This window comes from Anomaloglossus baeobatrachus, chromosome 9 (genome assembly GCF_048569485.1).
Source record: "Anomaloglossus baeobatrachus isolate aAnoBae1 chromosome 9, aAnoBae1.hap1, whole genome shotgun sequence".
Lineage (NCBI taxonomy): Eukaryota > Metazoa > Chordata > Amphibia > Anura > Aromobatidae > Anomaloglossus > Anomaloglossus baeobatrachus.
Window position 1 is genome coordinate 164,122,994 of NC_134361.1, and position 20,803 is coordinate 164,143,796.

Genomic DNA, 20,803 nt, shown 5'->3' on the forward strand with positions numbered 1-20,803 from the left:
TGTGATGTCATCGGGGGGCATTGTGACAAGCCGCCAGTGTTCCGTCTCTTCATGTTGTGCACTGTTCAAACCGAAAATACATCAACAGGCAGGCTACAGAAAAGCTTACTAACAAAGGTTAGAGAGGGGCTTTCTCAGAGGGCTTTTTACAGTTTGTCTATTCCCAATTAGCCGGTTTAGTATACTTAATGAAAGTACTAATTCTTTCATAGGCCGCCCATTCTTAGTATTTGACGTTCAGGTAACAACAGGTAACTTTATTTGGAGTGGAAGCAGAGAGATAACACCAGATGCCAATTGTAGATCCTCTCACACCTGTGGTCACTGCAGCATCTGACTCCACTTTGTCCAAAAGGGATCTATTCCATTCAATTACACATGATCTAGATTAGACTGACAACAAGATACTGCACGGGACATAGCAGAGTTGGTGAAGTTGAGTGGTGATGAGTTTGCTATTTGGATGAATAAAGCAAGTAAAAAGTGTGTTAGATAAAAATTCATTTCAATTCGCTAATCGGGCTAATATGAATCAGGTGAATCGAGTTCTGCTTTTGGAAACTGGGTTAAGAAGGGGTGCACCGTTCCTGGAGGTACTGCAATACCAGGTCAATGCGTGGAGTGGACAGAGCAAGCTCTTTTTCCATCTCCCTGTTCTAAAAATCCATTTAATATATGGTCCCCAGATAGGGGACGTATCAGATATTAAACTGATAAGAACAGATACTACACTTGATCTTAGCCAAAAGGCCGAGAAGCGATAACCAGAATTGGTTTGGGCCTCGAGTGGCACCCTGGCCTATGCCGGACACATCTTAGGGAGAGAGAGCGAGAGGGAGACAAACCCACGCCTACACAAGACATTTTGTCACCCAAGCCAACCCTTGAAAAGGCTGCTTTGCAGAGCAAAAACAAGAAGAATGGTGCGTTTTGCAGCCGCCGCCCACTGCAATGAATCTGAATAACTCCTCCTTTAGGGCGCAAGCAACTCCCCTCCCCCTTGCAGTCTTTCCAATTCACGATACAAAAAGACGGACAGGACAGGTTGCCTGACTTTCCGTCACTGCCACCCTTTGCCATCCTTACCCGTAGAAAGCCCTTTCATCATCCCCAAACCCTAATCTTTTCCCTTTCCTTCCCAGCCCCCAAACCCTGCCCTCTGTACCTTTCTCACCACCCGCTTCCCTTCTCCTGTCATCCCCCTACCACCCGGGAAAAAAAGAGATTGCCCCCTCCTTCCACTAGCCCACCCTCCCACCCAAAGAACAACTTCTTCTGCGCAGCTTGTTTTCTAGGCAGCAGCGCTATTGTGATGTCATCGGGGGGCATTGTGACAAGCCGCCAGTGTTCCGTCTCTTCATGTTGTGCACTGTTCAAACCGAAAATACATCAACAGGCAGGCTACAGAAAAGCTTACTAACAAAGGTTAGAGAGGGGCTTTCTCAGAGGGCTTTTTACAGTTTGTCTATTCCCAATTAGCCGGTTTAGTATACTTAATGAAAGTACTAATTCTTTCATAGGCCGCCCATTCTTAGTATTTGACGTTCAGGTAACAACAGGTAACTTTATTTGGAGTGGAAGCAGAGAGATAACACCAGATGCCAATTGTAGATCCTCTCACACCTGTGGTCACTGCAGCATCTGACTCCACTTTGTCCAAAAGGGATCTATTCCATTCAATTACACATGATCTAGATTAGACTGACAACAAGATACTGCACGGGACATAGCAGAGTTGGTGAAGTTGAGTGGTGATGAGTTTGCTATTTGGATGAATAAAGCAAGTAAAAAGTGTGTTAGATAAAAATTCATTTCAATTCGCTAATCGGGCTAATATGAATCAGGTGAATCGAGTTCTGCTTTTGGAAACTGGGTTAAGAAGGGGTGCACCGTTCCTGGAGGTACTGCAATACCAGGTCAATGCGTGGAGTGGACAGAGCAAGCTCTTTTTCCATCTCCCTGTTCTAAAAATCCATTTAATATATGGTCCCCAGATAGGGGACGTATCAGATATTAAACTGATAAGAACAGATACTACACTTGATCTTAGCCAAAAGGCCGAGAAGCGATAACCAGAATTGGTTTGGGCCTCGAGTGGCACCCTGGCCTATGCCGGACACATCTTAGGGAGAGAGAGCGAGAGGGAGACAAACCCACGCCTACACAAGACATTTTGTCACCCAAGCCAACCCTTGAAAAGGCTGCTTTGCAGAGCAAAAACAAGAAGAATGGTGCGTTTTGCAGCCGCCGCCCACTGCAATGAATCTGAATAACTCCTCCTTTAGGGCGCAAGCAACTCCCCTCCCCCTTGCAGTCTTTCCAATTCACGATACAAAAAGACGGACAGGACAGGTTGCCTGACTTTCCGTCACTGCCACCCTTTGCCATCCTTACCCGTAGAAAGCCCTTTCATCATCCCCAAACCCTAATCTTTTCCCTTTCCTTCCCAGCCCCCAAACCCTGCCCTCTGTACCTTTCTCACCACCCGCTTCCCTTCTCCTGTCATCCCCCTACCACCCGGGAAAAAAAGAGATTGCCCCCTCCTTCCACTAGCCCACCCTCCCACCCAAAGAACAACTTCTTCTGCGCAGCTTGTTTTCTAGGCAGCAGCGCTATTGTGATGTCATCGGGGGGCATTGTGACAAGCCGCCAGTGTTCCGTCTCTTCATGTTGTGCACTGTTCAAACCGAAAATACATCAACAGGCAGGCTACAGAAAAGCTTACTAACAAAGGTTAGAGAGGGGCTTTCTCAGAGGGCTTTTTACAGTTTGTCTATTCCCAATTAGCCGGTTTAGTATACTTAATGAAAGTACTAATTCTTTCATAGGCCGCCCATTCTTAGTATTTGACGTTCAGGTAACAACAGGTAACTTTATTTGGAGTGGAAGCAGAGAGATAACACCAGATGCCAATTGTAGATCCTCTCACACCTGTGGTCACTGCAGCATCTGACTCCACTTTGTCCAAAAGGGATCTATTCCATTCAATTACACATGATCTAGATTAGACTGACAACAAGATACTGCACGGGACATAGCAGAGTTGGTGAAGTTGAGTGGTGATGAGTTTGCTATTTGGATGAATAAAGCAAGTAAAAAGTGTGTTAGATAAAAATTCATTTCAATTCGCTAATCGGGCTAATATGAATCAGGTGAATCGAGTTCTGCTTTTGGAAACTGGGTTAAGAAGGGGTGCACCGTTCCTGGAGGTACTGCAATACCAGGTCAATGCGTGGAGTGGACAGAGCAAGCTCTTTTTCCATCTCCCTGTTCTAAAAATCCATTTAATATATGGTCCCCAGATAGGGGACGTATCAGATATTAAACTGATAAGAACAGATACTACACTTGATCTTAGCCAAAAGGCCGAGAAGCGATAACCAGAATTGGTTTGGGCCTCGAGTGGCACCCTGGCCTATGTCGGACACATCTTAGGGAGAGAGAGCGAGAGGGAGACAAACCCACGCCTACACAAGACATTTTGTCACCCAAGCCAACCCTTGAAAAGGCTGCTTTGCAGAGCAAAAACAAGAAGAATGGTGCGTTTTGCAGCCGCCGCCCACTGCAATGAATCTGAATAACTCCTCCTTTAGGGCGCAAGCAACTCCCCTCCCCCTTGCAGTCTTTCCAATTCACGATACAAAAAGACGGACAGGACAGGTTGCCTGACTTTCCGTCACTGCCACCCTTTGCCATCCTTACCCGTAGAAAGCCCTTTCATCATCCCCAAACCCTAATCTTTTCCCTTTCCTTCCCAGCCCCCAAACCCTGCCCTCTGTACCTTTCTCACCACCCGCTTCCCTTCTCCTGTCATCCCCCTACCACCCGGGAAAAAAAGAGATTGCCCCCTCCTTCCACTAGCCCACCCTCCCACCCAAAGAACAACTTCTTCTGCGCAGCTTGTTTTCTAGGCAGCAGCGCTATTGTGATGTCATCGGGGGGCATTGTGACAAGCCGCCAGTGTTCCGTCTCTTCATGTTGTGCACTGTTCAAACCGAAAATACATCAACAGGCAGGCTACAGAAAAGCTTACTAACAAAGGTTAGAGAGGGGCTTTCTCAGAGGGCTTTTTACAGTTTGTCTATTCCCAATTAGCCGGTTTAGTATACTTAATGAAAGTACTAATTCTTTCATAGGCCGCCCATTCTTAGTATTTGACGTTCAGGTAACAACAGGTAACTTTATTTGGAGTGGAAGCAGAGAGATAACACCAGATGCCAATTGTAGATCCTCTCACACCTGTGGTCACTGCAGCATCTGACTCCACTTTGTCCAAAAGGGATCTATTCCATTCAATTACACATGATCTAGATTAGACTGACAAGATACTGCACGGGACATAGCAGAGTTGGTGAAGTTGAGTGGTGATGAGTTTGCTATTTGGATGAATAAAGCAAGTAAAAAGTGTGTTAGATAAAAATTCATTTCAATTCGCTAATCGGGCTAATATGAATCAGGTGAATCGAGTTCTGCTTTTGGAAACTGGGTTAAGAAGGGGTGCACCGTTCCTGGAGGTACTGCAATACCAGGTCAATGCGTGGAGTGGACAGAGCAAGCTCTTTTTCCATCTCCCTGTTCTAAAAATCCATTTAATATATGGTCCCCAGATAGGGGACGTATCAGATATTAAACTGATAAGAACAGATACTACACTTGATCTTAGCCAAAAGGCCGAGAAGCGATAACCAGAATTGGTTTGGGCCTCGAGTGGCACCCTGGCCTATGCCGGACACATCTTAGGGAGAGAGAGCGAGAGGGAGACAAACCCACGCCTACACAAGACATTTTGTCACCCAAGCCAACCCTTGAAAAGGCTGCTTTGCAGAGCAAAAACAAGAAGAATGGTGCGTTTTGCAGCCGCCGCCCACTGCAATGAATCTGAATAACTCCTCCTTTAGGGCGCAAGCAACTCCCCTCCCCCTTGCAGTCTTTCCAATTCACGATACAAAAAGACGGACAGGACAGGTTGCCTGACTTTCCGTCACTGCCACCCTTTGCCATCCTTACCCGTAGAAAGCCCTTTCATCATCCCCAAACCCTAATCTTTTCCCTTTCCTTCCCAGCCCCCAAACCCTGCCCTCTGTACCTTTCTCACCACCCGCTTCCCTTCTCCTGTCATCCCCCTACCACCCGGAAAAAAAAGAGATTGCCCCCTCCTTCCACTAGCCCACCCTCCCACCCAAAGAACAACTTCTTCTGCGCAGCTTGTTTTCTAGGCAGCAGCGCTATTGTGATGTCATCGGGGGGCATTGTGACAAGCCGCCAGTGTTCCGTCTCTTCATGTTGTGCACTGTTCAAACCGAAAATACATCAACAGGCAGGCTACAGAAAAGCTTACTAACAAAGGTTAGAGAGGGGCTTTCTCAGAGGGCTTTTTACAGTTTGTCTATTCCCAATTAGCCGGTTTAGTATACTTAATGAAAGTACTAATTCTTTCATAGGCCGCCCATTCTTAGTATTTGACGTTCAGGTAACAACAGGTAACTTTATTTGGAGTGGAAGCAGAGAGATAACACCAGATGCCAATTGTAGATCCTCTCACACCTGTGGTCACTGCAGCATCTGACTCCACTTTGTCCAAAAGGGATCTATTCCATTCAATTACACATGATCTAGATTAGACTGACAACAAGATACTGCACGGGACATAGCAGAGTTGGTGAAGTTGAGTGGTGATGAGTTTGCTATTTGGATGAATAAAGCAAGTAAAAAGTGTGTTAGATAAAAATTCATTTCAATTCGCTAATCGGGCTAATATGAATCAGGTGAATCGAGTTCTGCTTTTGGAAACTGGGTTAAGAAGGGGTGCACCGTTCCTGGAGGTACTGCAATACCAGGTCAATGCGTGGAGTGGACAGAGCAAGCTCTTTTTCCATCTCCCTGTTCTAAAAATCCATTTAATATATGGTCCCCAGATAGGGGACGTATCAGATATTAAACTGATAAGAACAGATACTACACTTGATCTTAGCCAAAAGGCCGAGAAGCGATAACCAGAATTGGTTTGGGCCTCGAGTGGCACCCTGGCCTATGCCGGACACATCTTAGGGAGAGAGAGCGAGAGGGAGACAAACCCACGCCTACACAAGACATTTTGTCACCCAAGCCAACCCTTGAAAAGGCTGCTTTGCAGAGCAAAAACAAGAAGAATGGTGCGTTTTGCAGCCGCCGCCCACTGCAATGAATCTGAATAACTCCTCCTTTAGGGCGCAAGCAACTCCCCTCCCCCTTGCAGTCTTTCCAATTCACGATACAAAAAGACGGACAGGACAGGTTGCCTGACTTTCCGTCACTGCCACCCTTTGCCATCCTTACCCGTAGAAAGCCCTTTCATCATCCCCAAACCCTAATCTTTTCCCTTTCCTTCCCAGCCCCCAAACCCTGCCCTCTGTACCTTTCTCACCACCCGCTTCCCTTCTCCTGTCATCCCCCTACCACCCGGGAAAAAAAGAGATTGCCCCCTCCTTCCACTAGCCCACCCTCCCACCCAAAGAACAACTTCTTCTGCGCAGCTTGTTTTCTAGGCAGCAGCGCTATTGTGATGTCATCGGGGGGCATTGTGACAAGCCGCCAGTGTTCCGTCTCTTCATGTTGTGCACTGTTCAAACCGAAAATACATCAACAGGCAGGCTACAGAAAAGCTTACTAACAAAGGTTAGAGAGGGGCTTTCTCAGAGGGCTTTTTACAGTTTGTCTATTCCCAATTAGCCGGTTTAGTATACTTAATGAAAGTACTAATTCTTTCATAGGCCGCCCATTCTTAGTATTTGACGTTCAGGTAACAACAGGTAACTTTATTTGGAGTGGAAGCAGAGAGATAACACCAGATGCCAATTGTAGATCCTCTCACACCTGTGGTCACTGCAGCATCTGACTCCACTTTGTCCAAAAGGGATCTATTCCATTCAATTACACATGATCTAGATTAGACTGACAACAAGATACTGCACGGGACATAGCAGAGTTGGTGAAGTTGAGTGGTGATGAGTTTGCTATTTGGATGAATAAAGCAAGTAAAAAGTGTGTTAGATAAAAATTCATTTCAATTCGCTAATCGGGCTAATATGAATCAGGTGAATCGAGTTCTGCTTTTGGAAACTGGGTTAAGAAGGGGTGCACCGTTCCTGGAGGTACTGCAATACCAGGTCAATGCGTGGAGTGGACAGAGCAAGCTCTTTTTCCATCTCCCTGTTCTAAAAATCCATTTAATATATGGTCCCCAGATAGGGGACGTATCAGATATTAAACTGATAAGAACAGATACTACACTTGATCTTAGCCAAAAGGCCGAGAAGCGATAACCAGAATTGGTTTGGGCCTCGAGTGGCACCCTGGCCTATGCCGGACACATCTTAGGGAGAGAGAGCGAGAGGGAGACAAACCCACGCCTACACAAGACATTTTGTCACCCAAGCCAACCCTTGAAAAGGCTGCTTTGCAGAGCAAAAACAAGAAGAATGGTGCGTTTTGCAGCCGCCGCCCACTGCAATGAATCTGAATAACTCCTCCTTTAGGGCGCAAGCAACTCCCCTCCCCCTTGCAGTCTTTCCAATTCACGATACAAAAAGACGGACAGGACAGGTTGCCTGACTTTCCGTCACTGCCACCCTTTGCCATCCTTACCCGTAGAAAGCCCTTTCATCATCCCCAAACCCTAATCTTTTCCCTTTCCTTCCCAGCCCCCAAACCCTGCCCTCTGTACCTTTCTCACCACCCGCTTCCCTTCTCCTGTCATCCCCCTACCACCCGGGAAAAAAAGAGATTGCCCCCTCCTTCCACTAGCCCACCCTCCCACCCAAAGAACAACTTCTTCTGCGCAGCTTGTTTTCTAGGCAGCAGCGCTATTGTGATGTCATCGGGGGGCATTGTGACAAGCCGCCAGTGTTCCGTCTCTTCATGTTGTGCACTGTTCAAACCGAAAATACATCAACAGGCAGGCTACAGAAAAGCTTACTAACAAAGGTTAGAGAGGGGCTTTCTCAGAGGGCTTTTTACAGTTTGTCTATTCCCAATTAGCCGGTTTAGTATACTTAATGAAAGTACTAATTCTTTCATAGGCCGCCCATTCTTAGTATTTGACGTTCAGGTAACAACAGGTAACTTTATTTGGAGTGGAAGCAGAGAGATAACACCAGATGCCAATTGTAGATCCTCTCACACCTGTGGTCACTGCAGCATCTGACTCCACTTTGTCCAAAAGGGATCTATTCCATTCAATTACACATGATCTAGATTAGACTGACAACAAGATACTGCACGGGACATAGCAGAGTTGGTGAAGTTGAGTGGTGATGAGTTTGCTATTTGGATGAATAAAGCAAGTAAAAAGTGTGTTAGATAAAAATTCATTTCAATTCGCTAATCGGGCTAATATGAATCAGGTGAATCGAGTTCTGCTTTTGGAAACTGGGTTAAGAAGGGGTGCACCGTTCCTGGAGGTACTGCAATACCAGGTCAATGCGTGGAGTGGACAGAGCAAGCTCTTTTTCCATCTCCCTGTTCTAAAAATCCATTTAATATATGGTCCCCAGATAGGGGACGTATCAGATATTAAACTGATAAGAACAGATACTACACTTGATCTTAGCCAAAAGGCCGAGAAGCGATAACCAGAATTGGTTTGGGCCTCGAGTGGCACCCTGGCCTATGCCGGACACATCTTAGGGAGAGAGAGCGAGAGGGAGACAAACCCACGCCTACACAAGACATTTTGTCACCCAAGCCAACCCTTGAAAAGGCTGCTTTGCAGAGCAAAAACAAGAAGAATGGTGCGTTTTGCAGCCGCCGCCCACTGCAATGAATCTGAATAACTCCTCCTTTAGGGCGCAAGCAACTCCCCTCCCCCTTGCAGTCTTTCCAATTCACGATACAAAAAGACGGACAGGACAGGTTGCCTGACTTTCCGTCACTGCCACCCTTTGCCATCCTTACCCGTAGAAAGCCCTTTCATCATCCCCAAACCCTAATCTTTTCCCTTTCCTTCCCAGCCCCCAAACCCTGCCCTCTGTACCTTTCTCACCACCCGCTTCCCTTCTCCTGTCATCCCCCTACCACCCGGGAAAAAAAGAGATTGCCCCCTCCTTCCACTAGCCCACCCTCCCACCCAAAGAACAACTTCTTCTGCGCAGCTTGTTTTCTAGGCAGCAGCGCTATTGTGATGTCATCGGGGGGCATTGTGACAAGCCGCCAGTGTTCCGTCTCTTCATGTTGTGCACTGTTCAAACCGAAAATACATCAACAGGCAGGCTACAGAAAAGCTTACTAACAAAGGTTAGAGAGGGGCTTTCTCAGAGGGCTTTTTACAGTTTGTCTATTACCAATTAGCCGGTTTAGTATACTTAATGAAAGTACTAATTCTTTCATAGGCCGCCCATTCTTAGTATTTGACGTTCAGGTAACAACAGGTAACTTTATTTGGAGTGGAAGCAGAGAGATAACACCAGATGCCAATTGTAGATCCTCTCACACCTGTGGTCACTGCAGCATCTGACTCCACTTTGTCCAAAAGGGATCTATTCCATTCAATTACACATGATCTAGATTAGACTGACAACAAGATACTGCACGGGACATAGCAGAGTTGGTGAAGTTGAGTGGTGATGAGTTTGCTATTTGGATGAATAAAGCAAGTAAAAAGTGTGTTAGATAAAAATTCATTTCAATTCGCTAATCGGGCTAATATGAATCAGGTGAATCGAGTTCTGCTTTTGGAAACTGGGTTAAGAAGGGGTGCACCGTTCCTGGAGGTACTGCAATACCAGGTCAATGCGTGGAGTGGACAGAGCAAGCTCTTTTTCCATCTCCCTGTTCTAAAAATCCATTTAATATATGGTCCCCAGATAGGGGACGCATCAGATATTAAACTGATAAGAACAGATACTACACTTGATCTTAGCCAAAAGGCCGAGAAGCGATAACCAGAATTGGTTTGGGCCTCGAGTGGCACCCTGGCCTATGCCGGACACATCTTAGGGAGAGAGAGCGAGAGGGAGACAAACCCACGCCTACACAAGACATTTTGTCACCCAAGCCAACCCTTGAAAAGGCTGCTTTGCAGAGCAAAAACAAGAAGAATGGTGCGTTTTGCAGCCGCCGCCCACTGCAATGAATCTGAATAACTCCTCCTTTAGGGCGCAAGCAACTCCCCTCCCCCTTGCAGTCTTTCCAATTCACGATACAAAAAGACGGACAGGACAGGTTGCCTGACTTTCCGTCACTGCCACCCTTTGCCATCCTTACCCGTAGAAAGCCCTTTCATCATCCCCAAACCCTAATCTTTTCCCTTTCCTTCCCAGCCCCCAAACCCTGCCCTCTGTACCTTTCTCACCACCCGCTTCCCTTCTCCTGTCATCCCCCTACCACCCGGGAAAAAAAGAGATTGCCCCCTCCTTCCACTAGCCCACCCTCCCACCCAAAGAACAACTTCTTCTGCGCAGCTTGTTTTCTAGGCAGCAGCGCTATTGTGATGTCATCGGGGGGCATTGTGACAAGCCGCCAGTGTTCCGTCTCTTCATGTTGTGCACTGTTCAAACCGAAAATACATCAACAGGCAGGCTACAGAAAAGCTTACTAACAAAGGTTAGAGAGGGGCTTTCTCAGAGGGCTTTTTACAGTTTGTCTATTCCCAATTAGCCGGTTTAGTATACTTAATGAAAGTACTAATTCTTTCATAGGCCGCCCATTCTTAGTATTTGACGTTCAGGTAACAACAGGTAACTTTATTTGGAGTGGAAGCAGAGAGATAACACCAGATGCCAATTGTAGATCTTCTCACACCTGTGGTCACTGCAGCATCTGACTCCACTTTGTCCAAAAGGGATCTATTCCATTCAATTACACATGATCTAGATTAGACTGACAACAAGATACTGCACGGGACATAGCAGAGTTGGTGAAGTTGAGTGGTGATGAGTTTGCTATTTGGATGAATAAAGCAAGTAAAAAGTGTGTTAGATAAAAATTCATTTCAATTCGCTAATCGGGCTAATATGAATCAGGTGAATCGAGTTCTGCTTTTGGAAACTGGGTTAAGAAGGGGTGCACCGTTCCTGGAGGTACTGCAATACCAGGTCAATGCGTGGAGTGGACAGAGCAAGCTCTTTTTCCATCTCCCTGTTCTAAAAATCCATTTAATATATGGTCCCCAGATAGGGGACGTATCAGATATTAAACTGATAAGAACAGATACTACACTTGATCTTAGCCAAAAGGCCGAGAAGCGATAACCAGAATTGGTTTGGGCCTCGAGTGGCACCCTGGCCTATGCCGGACACATCTTAGGGAGAGAGAGCGAGAGGGAGACAAACCCACGCCTACACAAGACATTTTGTCACCCAAGCCAACCCTTGAAAAGGCTGCTTTGCAGAGCAAAAACAAGAAGAATGGTGCGTTTTGCAGCCGCCGCCCACTGCAATGAATCTGAATAACTCCTCCTTTAGGGCGCAAGCAACTCCCCTCCCCCTTGCAGTCTTTCCAATTCACGATACAAAAAGACGGACAGGACAGGTTGCCTGACTTTCCGTCACTGCCACCCTTTGCCATCCTTACCCGTAGAAAGCCCTTTCATCATCCCCAAACCCTAATCTTTTCCCTTTCCTTCCCAGCCCCCAAACCCTGCCCTCTGTACCTTTCTCACCACCCGCTTCCCTTCTCCTGTCATCCCCCTACCACCCGGGAAAAAAAGAGATTGCCCCCTCCTTCCACTAGCCCACCCTCCCACCCAAAGAACAACTTCTTCTGCGCAGCTTGTTTTCTAGGCAGCAGCGCTATTGTGATGTCATCGGGGGGCATTGTGACAAGCCGCCAGTGTTCCGTCTCTTCATGTTGTGCACTGTTCAAACCGAAAATACATCAACAGGCAGGCTACAGAAAAGCTTACTAACAAAGGTTAGAGAGGGGCTTTCTCAGAGGGCTTTTTACAGTTTGTCTATTCCCAATTAGCCGGTTTAGTATACTTAATGAAAGTACTAATTCTTTCATAGGCCGCCCATTCTTAGTATTTGACGTTCAGGTAACAACAGGTAACTTTATTTGGAGTGGAAGCAGAGAGATAACACCAGATGCCAATTGTAGATCCTCTCACACCTGTGGTCACTGCAGCATCTGACTCCACTTTGTCCAAAAGGGATCTATTCCATTCAATTACACATGATCTAGATTAGACTGACAACAAGATACTGCACGGGACATAGCAGAGTTGGTGAAGTTGAGTGGTGATGAGTTTGCTATTTGGATGAATAAAGCAAGTAAAAAGTGTGTTAGATAAAAATTCATTTCAATTCGCTAATCGGGCTAATATGAATCAGGTGAATCGAGTTCTGCTTTTGGAAACTGGGTTAAGAAGGGGTGCACCGTTCCTGGAGGTACTGCAATACCAGGTCAATGCGTGGAGTGGACAGAGCAAGCTCTTTTTCCATCTCCCTGTTCTAAAAATCCATTTAATATATGGTCCCCAGATAGGGGACGTATCAGATATTAAACTGATAAGAACAGATTTTGATTTAATGAAGCTTTCCAAAGCACCGCAAAAATGCATGACCGAAGTCACACCAAAAACAGTGCAAAGGCTAGGATTCGTGTGGACCCCTCCGTGAGAAGAGGATCCCCAAAAATCAACCCCGTCCCTCCGAGCCAGAAGGCCACAGCGAGGGTCAGGGATCTTCGGTGCTCCCCCAAGCCGAAGCCTGGTTGAGCCTTGTTGTTGCTCCCAGCGTCCACCGAGGCATCTTACCCAAGTGGAGTAGGGAGCTACTAGTCGTTGGTTTCGCAGCCGAGACTGCCCGGACCGTCAACCGGTGTTGGTTTCTCAGCCCAAGGCTGACCGGACCTCCAACCGGGTGTTGGTTTCTCAGCCCAAGGCTGACCGGACCTCCAACCGGGTGTTGGTTTCTCAGCCCAAGGCTAACCGGACCTCCAACCGGGTGTTGGTTTCTCAGCCAAAGCTGACCCGGACCTCCAACCGAGTGTTGGTTTCTCAGCCCAAAGCTGACCGGACCTCCGACCGGGATTATAAAAATTTCCCTTCTTAGCCAGAAGGCCGGGATAGGGCAATATGCTTGGAAAGTATGAATAGGCAAGGCGCGGCGTGCGACAGAGTCTGAGGCTTACCAGGGTCCCAACCTAGCAAGTTCAGACTCCCTCCAGGGTGTCAATTCCTGGGGCACATTGCACCATAACCCCCACACTTACTCAGTCTAATAGCCTCGATCCTGGTAGGGCCATGGTTTCCTCTAGATGGATATACTATCCTCCTAAAGTACTAACAAGCGCAACCTTCCAGTGTGCATTGCATCATTGTACTAAGGTGGCCGGAGCCTTAAACCACCTTTTCGAACGATACTATTACACTTGATCTTAGCCAAAAGGCCGAGAAGCGATAACCAGAATTGGTTTGGGCCTCGAGTGGCACCCTGGCCTATGCCGGACACATCTTAGGGAGAGAGAGCGACAGGGAGACAAACCCACGCCTACACAAGACATTTTGTCACCCAAGCCAACCCTTGAAAAGGCTGCTTTGCAGAGCAAAAACAAGAAGAATGGTGCGTTTTGCAGCCGCCGCCCACTGCAATGAATCTGAATAACTCCTCCTTTAGGGCGCAAGCAACTCCCCTCCCCCTTGCAGTCTTTCCAATTCACGATACAAAAAGACGGACAGGACAGGTTGCCTGACTTTCCGTCACTGCCACCCTTTGCCATCCTTACCCGTAGAAAGCCCTTTCATCATCCCCAAACCCTAATCTTTTCCCTTTCCTTCCCAGCCCCCAAACCCTGCCCTCTGTACCTTTCTCACCACCCGCTTCCCTTCTCCTGTCATCCCCCTACCACCCGGGAAAAAAAGAGATTGCCCCCTCCTTCCACTAGCCCACCCTCCCACCCAAAGAACAACTTCTTCTGCGCAGCTTGTTTTCTAGGCAGCAGCGCTATTGTGATGTCATCGGGGGGCATTGTGACAAGCCGCCAGTGTTCCGTCTCTTCATGTTGTGCACTGTTCAAACCGAAAATACATCAACAGGCAGGCTACAGAAAAGCTTACTAACAAAGGTTAGAGAGGGGCTTTCTCAGAGGGCTTTTTACAGTTTGTCTATTCCCAATTAGCCGGTTTAGTATACTTAATGAAAGTACTAATTCTTTCATAGGCCGCCCATTCTTAGTATTTGACGTTCAGGTAACAACAGGTAACTTTATTTGGAGTGGAAGCAGAGAGATAACACCAGATGCCAATTGTAGATCCTCTCACACCTGTGGTCACTGCAGCATCTGACTCCACTTTGTCCAAAAGGGATCTATTCCATTCAATTACACATGATCTAGATTAGACTGACAACAAGATACTGCACGGGACATAGCAGAGTTGGTGAAGTTGAGTGGTGATGAGTTTGCTATTTGGATGAATAAAGCAAGTAAAAAGTGTGTTAGATAAAAATTCATTTCAATTCGCTAATCGGGCTAATATGAATCAGGTGAATCGAGTTCTGCTTTTGGAAACTGGGTTAAGAAGGGGTGCACCGTTCCTGGAGGTACTGCAATACCAGGTCAATGCGTGGAGTGGACAGAGCAAGCTCTTTTTCCATCTCCCTGTTCTAAAAATCCATTTAATATATGGTCCCCAGATAGGGGACGTATCAGATATTAAACTGATAAGAACAGATACTACACTTGATCTTAGCCAAAAGGCCGAGAAGCGATAACCAGAATTGGTTTGGGCCTCGAGTGGCACCCTGGCCTATGCCGGACACATCTTAGGGAGAGAGAGCGAGAGGGAGACAAACCCACGCCTACACAAGACATTTTGTCACCCAAGCCAACCCTTGAAAAGGCTGCTTTGCAGAGCAAAAACAAGAAGAATGGTGCGTTTTGCAGCTGCCGCCCACTGCAATGAATCTGAATAACTCCTCCTTTAGGGCGCAAGCAACTCCCCTCCCCCTTGCAGTCTTTCCAATTCACGATACAAAAAGACGGACAGGACAGGTTGCCTGACTTTCCGTCACTGCCACCCTTTGCCATCCTTACCCGTAGAAAGCCCTTTCATCATCCCCAAACCCTAATCTTTTCCCTTTCCTTCCCAGCCCCCAAACCCTGCCCTCTGTACCTTTCTCACCACCCCGCTTCCCTTCTCCTGTCATCCCCCTACCACCCGGGAAAAAAAGAGATTGCCCCCTCCTTCCACTAGCCCACCCTCCCACCCAAAGAACAACTTCTTCTGCGCAGCTTGTTTTCTAGGCAGCAGCGCTATTGTGATGTCATCGGGGGGCATTGTGACAAGCCGCCAGTGTTCCGTCTCTTCATGTTGTGCACTGTTCAAACCGAAAATACATCAACAGGCAGGCTACAGAAAAGCTTACTAACAAAGGTTAGAGAGGGGCTTTCTCAGAGGGCTTTTTACAGTTTGTCTATTCCCAATTAGCCGGTTTAGTATACTTAATGAAAGTACTAATTCTTTCATAGGCCGCCCATTCTTAGTATTTGACGTTCAGGTAACAACAGGTAACTTTATTTGGAGTGGAAGCAGAGAGATAACACCAGATGCCAATTGTAGATCCTCTCACACCTGTGGTCACTGCAGCATCTGACTCCACTTTGTCCAAAAGGGATCTATTCCATTCAATTACACATGATCTAGATTAGACTGACAACAAGATACTGCACGGGACATAGCAGAGTTGGTGAAGTTGAGTGGTGATGAGTTTGCTATTTGGATGAATAAAGCAAGTAAAAAGTGTGTTAGATAAAAATTCATTTCAATTCGCTAATCGGGCTAATATGAATCAGGTGAATCGAGTTCTGCTTTTGGAAACTGGGTTAAGAAGGGGTGCACCGTTCCTGGAGGTACTGCAATACCAGGTCAATGCGTGGAGTGGACAGAGCAAGCTCTTTTTCCATCTCCCTGTTCTAAAAATCCATTTAATATATGGTCCCCAGATAGGGGACGTATCAGATATTAAACTGATAAGAACAGATACTACACTTGATCTTAGCCAAAAGGCCGAGAAGCGATAACCAGAATTGGTTTGGGCCTCGAGTGGCACCCTGGCCTATGCCGGACACATCTTAGGGAGAGAGAGCGAGAGGGAGACAAACCCACGCCTACACAAGACATTTTGTCACCCAAGCCAACCCTTGAAAAGGCTGCTTTGCAGAGCAAAAACAAGAAGAATGGTGCGTTTTGCAGCCGCCGCCCACTGCAATGAATCTGAATAACTCCTCCTTTAGGGCGCAAGCAACTCCCCTCCCCCTTGCAGTCTTTCCAATTCACGATACAAAAAGACGGACAGGACAGGTTGCCTGACTTTCCGTCACTGCCACCCTTTGCCATCCTTACCCGTAGAAAGCCCTTTCATCATCCCCAAACCCTAATCTTTTCCCTTTCCTTCCCAGCCCCCAAACCCTGCCCTCTGTACCTTTCTCACCACCCGCTTCCCTTCTCCTGTCATCCCCCTACCACCCGGGAAAAAAAGAGATTGCCCCCTCCTTCCACTAGCCCACCCTCCCACCCAAAGAACAACTTCTTCTGCGCAGCTTGTTTTCTAGGCAGCAGCGCTATTGTGATGTCATCGGGGGGCATTGTGACAAACCGCCAGTGTTCCGTCTCTTCATGTTGTGCACTGTTCAAACCGAAAATACATCAACAGGCAGGCTACAGAAAAGCTTACTAACAAAGGTTAGAGAGGGGCTTTCTCAGAGGGCTTTTTACAGTTTGTCTATTCCCAATTAGCCGGTTTAGTATACTTAATGAAAGTACTAATTCTTTCATAGGCCGCCCATTCTTAGTATTTGACGTTCAGGTAACAACAGGTAACTTTATTTGGAGTGGAAGCAGAGAGATAACACCAGATGCCAATTGTAGATCCTCTCACACCTGTGGTCACTGCAGCATCTGACTCCACTTTGTCCAAAAGGGATCTATTCCATTCAATTACACATGATCTAGATTAGACTGACAACAAGATACTGCACGGGACATAGCAGAGTTGGTGAAGTTGAGTGGTGATGAGTTTGCTATTTGGATGAATAAAGCAAGTAAAAAGTGTGTTAGATAAAAATTCATTTCAATTCGCTAATCGGGCTAATATGAATCAGGTGAATCGAGTTCTGCTTTTGGAAACTGGGTTAAGAAGGGGTGCACCGTTCCTGGAGGTACTGCAATACCAGGTCAATGCGTGGAGTGGACAGAGCAAGCTCTTTTTCCATCTCCCTGTTCTAAAAATCCATTTAATATATGGTCCCCAGATAGGGGACGTATCAGATATTAAACTGATAAGAACAGATACTACACTTGATCTTAGCCAAAAGGCCGAGAAGCGATAACCAGAATTGGTTTGGGCCTCGAGTGGCACCCTGGCCTATGCCGGACACATCTTAGGGAGAGAGAGCGAGAGGGAGACAAACCCACGCCTACACAAGACATTTTGTCACCCAAGCCAACCCTTGAAAAGGCTGCTTTGCAGAACAAAAACAAGAAGAATGGTGCGTTTTGCAGCCGCCGCCCACTGCAATGAATCTGAATAACTCCTCCTTTAGGGCGCAAGCAACTCCCCTCCCCCCTTGCAGTCTTTCCAATTCACGATACAAAAAGACGGACAGGACAGGTTGCCTGACTTTCCGTCACTGCCACCCTTTGCCATCCTTACCCGTAGAAAGCCCTTTCATCATCCCCAAACCCTAATCTTTTCCCTTTCCTTCCCAGCCCCCAAACCCTGCCCTCTGTACCTTTCTCACCACCCGCTTCCCTTCTCCTGTCATCCCCCTACCACCCGGGAAAAAAAGAGATTGCCCCCTCCTTCCACTAGCCCACCCTCCCACCCAAAGAACAACTTCTTCTGCGCAGCTTGTTTTCTAGGCAGCAGCGCTATTGTGATGTCATCGGGGGGCATTGTGACAAGCCGCCAGTGTTCCGTCTCTTCATGTTGTGCACTGTTCAAACCGAAAATACATCAACAGGCAGGCTACAGAAAAGCTTACTAACAAAGGTTAGAGAGGGGCTTTCTCAGAGGGCTTTTTACAGTTTGTCTATTCCCAATTAGCCGGTTTAGTATACTTAATGAAAGTACTAATTCTTTCATAGGCCGCCCATTCTTAGTATTTGACGTTCAGGTAACAACAGGTAACTTTATTTGGAGTGGAAGCAGAGAGATAACACCAGATGCCAATTGTAGATCCTCTCACACCTGTGGTCACTGCAGCATCTGACTCCACTTTGTCCAAAAGGGATCTATTCCATTCAATTACACATGATCTAGATTAGACTGACAACAAGATACTGCACGGGACATAGCAGAGTTGGTGAAGTTGAGTGGTGATGAGTTTGCTATTTGGATGAATAAAGCAAGTAAAAAGTGTGTTAGATAAAAATTCATTTCAATTCGCTAATCGGGCTAATATGAATCAGGTGAATCGAGTTCTGCTTTTGGAAACTGGGTTAAGAAGGGGTGCACCGTTCCTGGAGGTACTGCAATACCAGGTCAATGCGTGGAGTGGACAGAGCAAGCTCTTTTTCCATCTCCCTGTTCTAAAAATCCATTTAATATATGGTCCCCAGATAGGGGACGTATCAGATATTAAACTGATAAGAACAGATACTACACTTGATCTTAGCCAAAAGGCCGAGAAGCGATAACCAGAATTGGTTTGGGCCTCGAGTGGCACCCTGGCCTATGCCGGACACATCTTAGGGAGAGAGAGCGAGAGGGAGACAAACCCACGCCTACACAAGACATTTTGTCACCCAAGCCAACCCTTGAAAAGGCTGCTTTGCAGAGCAAAAACAAGAAGAATGGTGCGTTTTGCAGCCGCCGCCCACTGCAATGAATCTGAATAACTCCTCCTTTAGGGCGCAAGCAACTCCCCTCCCCCTTGCAGTCTTTCCAATTCACGATACAAAAAGACGGACAGGACAGGTTGCCTGACTTTCCGTCACTGCCACCCTTTGCCATCCTTACCCGTAGAAAGCCCTTTCATCATCCCCAAACCCTAATCTTTTCCCTTTCCTTCCCAGCCCCCAAACCCTGCCCTCTGTACCTTTCTCACCACCCGCTTCCCTTCTCCTGTCATCCCCCTACCACCCGGGAAAAAAAGAGATTGCCCCCTCCTTCCACTAGCCCACCCTCCCACCCAAAGAACAACTTCTTCTGCGCAGCTTGTTTTCTAGGCAGCAGCGCTATTGTGATGTCATCGGGGGGCATTGTGACAAGCCGCCAGTGTTCCGTCTCTTCATGTTGTGCACTGTTCAAACCGAAAATACATCAACAGGCAGGCTACAGAAAAGCTTACTAACAAAGGTTAGAGAGGGGCTTTCTCAGAGGGCTTTTTACAGTTTGTCTATTCCCAATTAGCCGGTTTAGTATACTTAATGAAAGTACTAATTCTTTCATAGGCCGCCCATTCTTAGTATTTGACGTTCAGGTAACAACAGGTAACTTTATTTGGAGTGGAAGCAGAGAGATAACACCAGATGCCAATTGTAGATCCTCTCACACCTGTGGTCACTGCAGCATCTGACTCCACTTTGTCCAAAAGGGATCTATTCCATTCAATTACACATGATCTAGATTAGACTGACAACAAGATACTGCACGGGACATAGCAGAGTTGGTGAAGTTGAGTGGTGATGAGTTTGCTATTTGGATGAATAAAGCAAGTAAAAAGTGTTAGATAAAAATTCATTTCAATTCGCTAATCGGGCTAATATGAATCAGGTGAATCGAGTTCTGCTTTTGGAAACTGGGTTAAGAAGGGGTGCACCGTTCCTGGAGGTACTGCAATACCAGGTCAATGCGTGGAGTGGACAGAGCAAGCTCTTTTTCCATCTCCCTGTTCTAAAAATCCATTTAATATATGGTCCCCAGATAGGGGACGTATCAGATATTAAACTGATAAGAACAGATACTACACTTGATCTTAGCCAAAAGGCCGAGAAGCGATAACCAGAATTGGTTTGGGCCTCGAGTGGCACCCTGGCCTATGCCGGACACATCTTAGGGAGAGAGAGCGAGAGGGAGACAAACCCACGCCTACACAAGACATTTTGTCACCCAAGCCAACCCTTGAAAAGGCTGCTTTGCAGAGCAAAAACAAGAAGAATGGTGCGTTTTGCAGCCGCCGCCCACTGCAATGAATCTGAATAACTCCTCCTTTAGGGCGCAAGCAACTCCCCTCCCCCTTGCAGTCTTTCCAATTCACGATACAAAAAGACGGACAGGACAGGTTGCCTGACTTTCCGTCACTGCCACCCTTTGCCATCCTTACCCGTAGAAAGCCCTTTCATCATCCCCAAACCCTAATCTTTTCCCTTTCCTTCCCAGCCCCCAAACCCTGCCCTCTGTACCTTTCTCACCACCCGCTTCCCTTCTCCTGTCATCCCCCTACCACCCGGGAAAAAAAGAGATTGCCCCCTCCTTCCACTAGCCCACCCTCCCACCCAAAGAACAACTTCTTCTGCGCAGCTTGTTTTCTAGGCAGCAGCGCTATTGTGATGTCATCGGGGGGCATTGTGACAAGCCGCCAGTGTTCCGTCTCTTCATGTTGTGCACTGTTCAAACCGAAAATACATCAACAGGCAGGCTACAGAAAAGCTTACTAACAAAGGTTAGAGAGGGGCTTTCTCAGAGGGCTTTTTACAGTTTGTCTATTCCCAATTAGCCGGTTTAGTATACTTAATGAAAGTACTAATTCTTTCATAGGCCGCCCATTCTTAGTATTTGACGTTCAGGTAACAACAGGTAACTTTATTTGGAGTGGAAGCAGAGAGATAACACCAGATGCCAATTGTAGATCCTCTCACACCTGTGGTCACTGCAGCATCTGACTC

The 20,803-nt window shown here is 46.9% G+C and overlaps 15 non-coding genes across 15 annotated transcripts; all 15 read right to left on the minus strand.

Annotated features, from left to right (window-relative positions):
• Positions 1-571: 571 nt before the first annotated feature.
• On the minus strand, positions 572-762 carry LOC142254081 (U2 spliceosomal RNA). Its single transcript, XR_012727102.1, has one exon. It is a non-coding gene; the product is annotated as a U2 spliceosomal RNA (small nuclear RNA).
• A 1,117-nt stretch (positions 763-1,879) lies between these two features.
• Positions 1,880-2,070, minus strand: LOC142254082 (U2 spliceosomal RNA). The gene has a single exon (XR_012727103.1). It is a non-coding gene; the product is annotated as a U2 spliceosomal RNA (small nuclear RNA).
• A 1,117-nt stretch (positions 2,071-3,187) lies between these two features.
• LOC142254083 (U2 spliceosomal RNA) lies at positions 3,188-3,378 on the minus strand. The gene has a single exon (XR_012727104.1). It is a non-coding gene; the product is annotated as a U2 spliceosomal RNA (small nuclear RNA).
• Positions 3,379-4,492: 1,114 nt separating this feature from the next.
• On the minus strand, positions 4,493-4,683 carry LOC142254084 (U2 spliceosomal RNA). The gene has a single exon (XR_012727105.1). It is a non-coding gene; the product is annotated as a U2 spliceosomal RNA (small nuclear RNA).
• A 1,117-nt stretch (positions 4,684-5,800) lies between these two features.
• Positions 5,801-5,991, minus strand: LOC142254085 (U2 spliceosomal RNA). Its single transcript, XR_012727106.1, has one exon. It is a non-coding gene; the product is annotated as a U2 spliceosomal RNA (small nuclear RNA).
• A 1,117-nt stretch (positions 5,992-7,108) lies between these two features.
• On the minus strand, positions 7,109-7,299 carry LOC142254086 (U2 spliceosomal RNA). The gene has a single exon (XR_012727107.1). It is a non-coding gene; the product is annotated as a U2 spliceosomal RNA (small nuclear RNA).
• A 1,117-nt stretch (positions 7,300-8,416) lies between these two features.
• Positions 8,417-8,607, minus strand: LOC142254087 (U2 spliceosomal RNA). Its single transcript, XR_012727108.1, has one exon. It is a non-coding gene; the product is annotated as a U2 spliceosomal RNA (small nuclear RNA).
• Positions 8,608-9,724: 1,117 nt separating this feature from the next.
• Positions 9,725-9,915, minus strand: LOC142252884 (U2 spliceosomal RNA). The gene has a single exon (XR_012726248.1). It is a non-coding gene; the product is annotated as a U2 spliceosomal RNA (small nuclear RNA).
• A 1,117-nt stretch (positions 9,916-11,032) lies between these two features.
• Positions 11,033-11,223, minus strand: LOC142254089 (U2 spliceosomal RNA). The gene has a single exon (XR_012727110.1). It is a non-coding gene; the product is annotated as a U2 spliceosomal RNA (small nuclear RNA).
• Positions 11,224-12,340: 1,117 nt separating this feature from the next.
• Positions 12,341-12,535, minus strand: LOC142253078 (U2 spliceosomal RNA). Its single transcript, XR_012726398.1, has one exon. It is a non-coding gene; the product is annotated as a U2 spliceosomal RNA (small nuclear RNA).
• Positions 12,536-14,494: 1,959 nt separating this feature from the next.
• LOC142254090 (U2 spliceosomal RNA) lies at positions 14,495-14,685 on the minus strand. Its single transcript, XR_012727111.1, has one exon. It is a non-coding gene; the product is annotated as a U2 spliceosomal RNA (small nuclear RNA).
• Positions 14,686-15,803: 1,118 nt separating this feature from the next.
• On the minus strand, positions 15,804-15,994 carry LOC142254092 (U2 spliceosomal RNA). Its single transcript, XR_012727112.1, has one exon. It is a non-coding gene; the product is annotated as a U2 spliceosomal RNA (small nuclear RNA).
• A 1,117-nt stretch (positions 15,995-17,111) lies between these two features.
• LOC142254093 (U2 spliceosomal RNA) lies at positions 17,112-17,302 on the minus strand. The gene has a single exon (XR_012727113.1). It is a non-coding gene; the product is annotated as a U2 spliceosomal RNA (small nuclear RNA).
• A 1,118-nt stretch (positions 17,303-18,420) lies between these two features.
• Positions 18,421-18,611, minus strand: LOC142254094 (U2 spliceosomal RNA). Its single transcript, XR_012727114.1, has one exon. It is a non-coding gene; the product is annotated as a U2 spliceosomal RNA (small nuclear RNA).
• A 1,115-nt stretch (positions 18,612-19,726) lies between these two features.
• On the minus strand, positions 19,727-19,917 carry LOC142254095 (U2 spliceosomal RNA). The gene has a single exon (XR_012727115.1). It is a non-coding gene; the product is annotated as a U2 spliceosomal RNA (small nuclear RNA).
• Between the last annotated feature and the right edge of the window lie 886 nt (positions 19,918-20,803).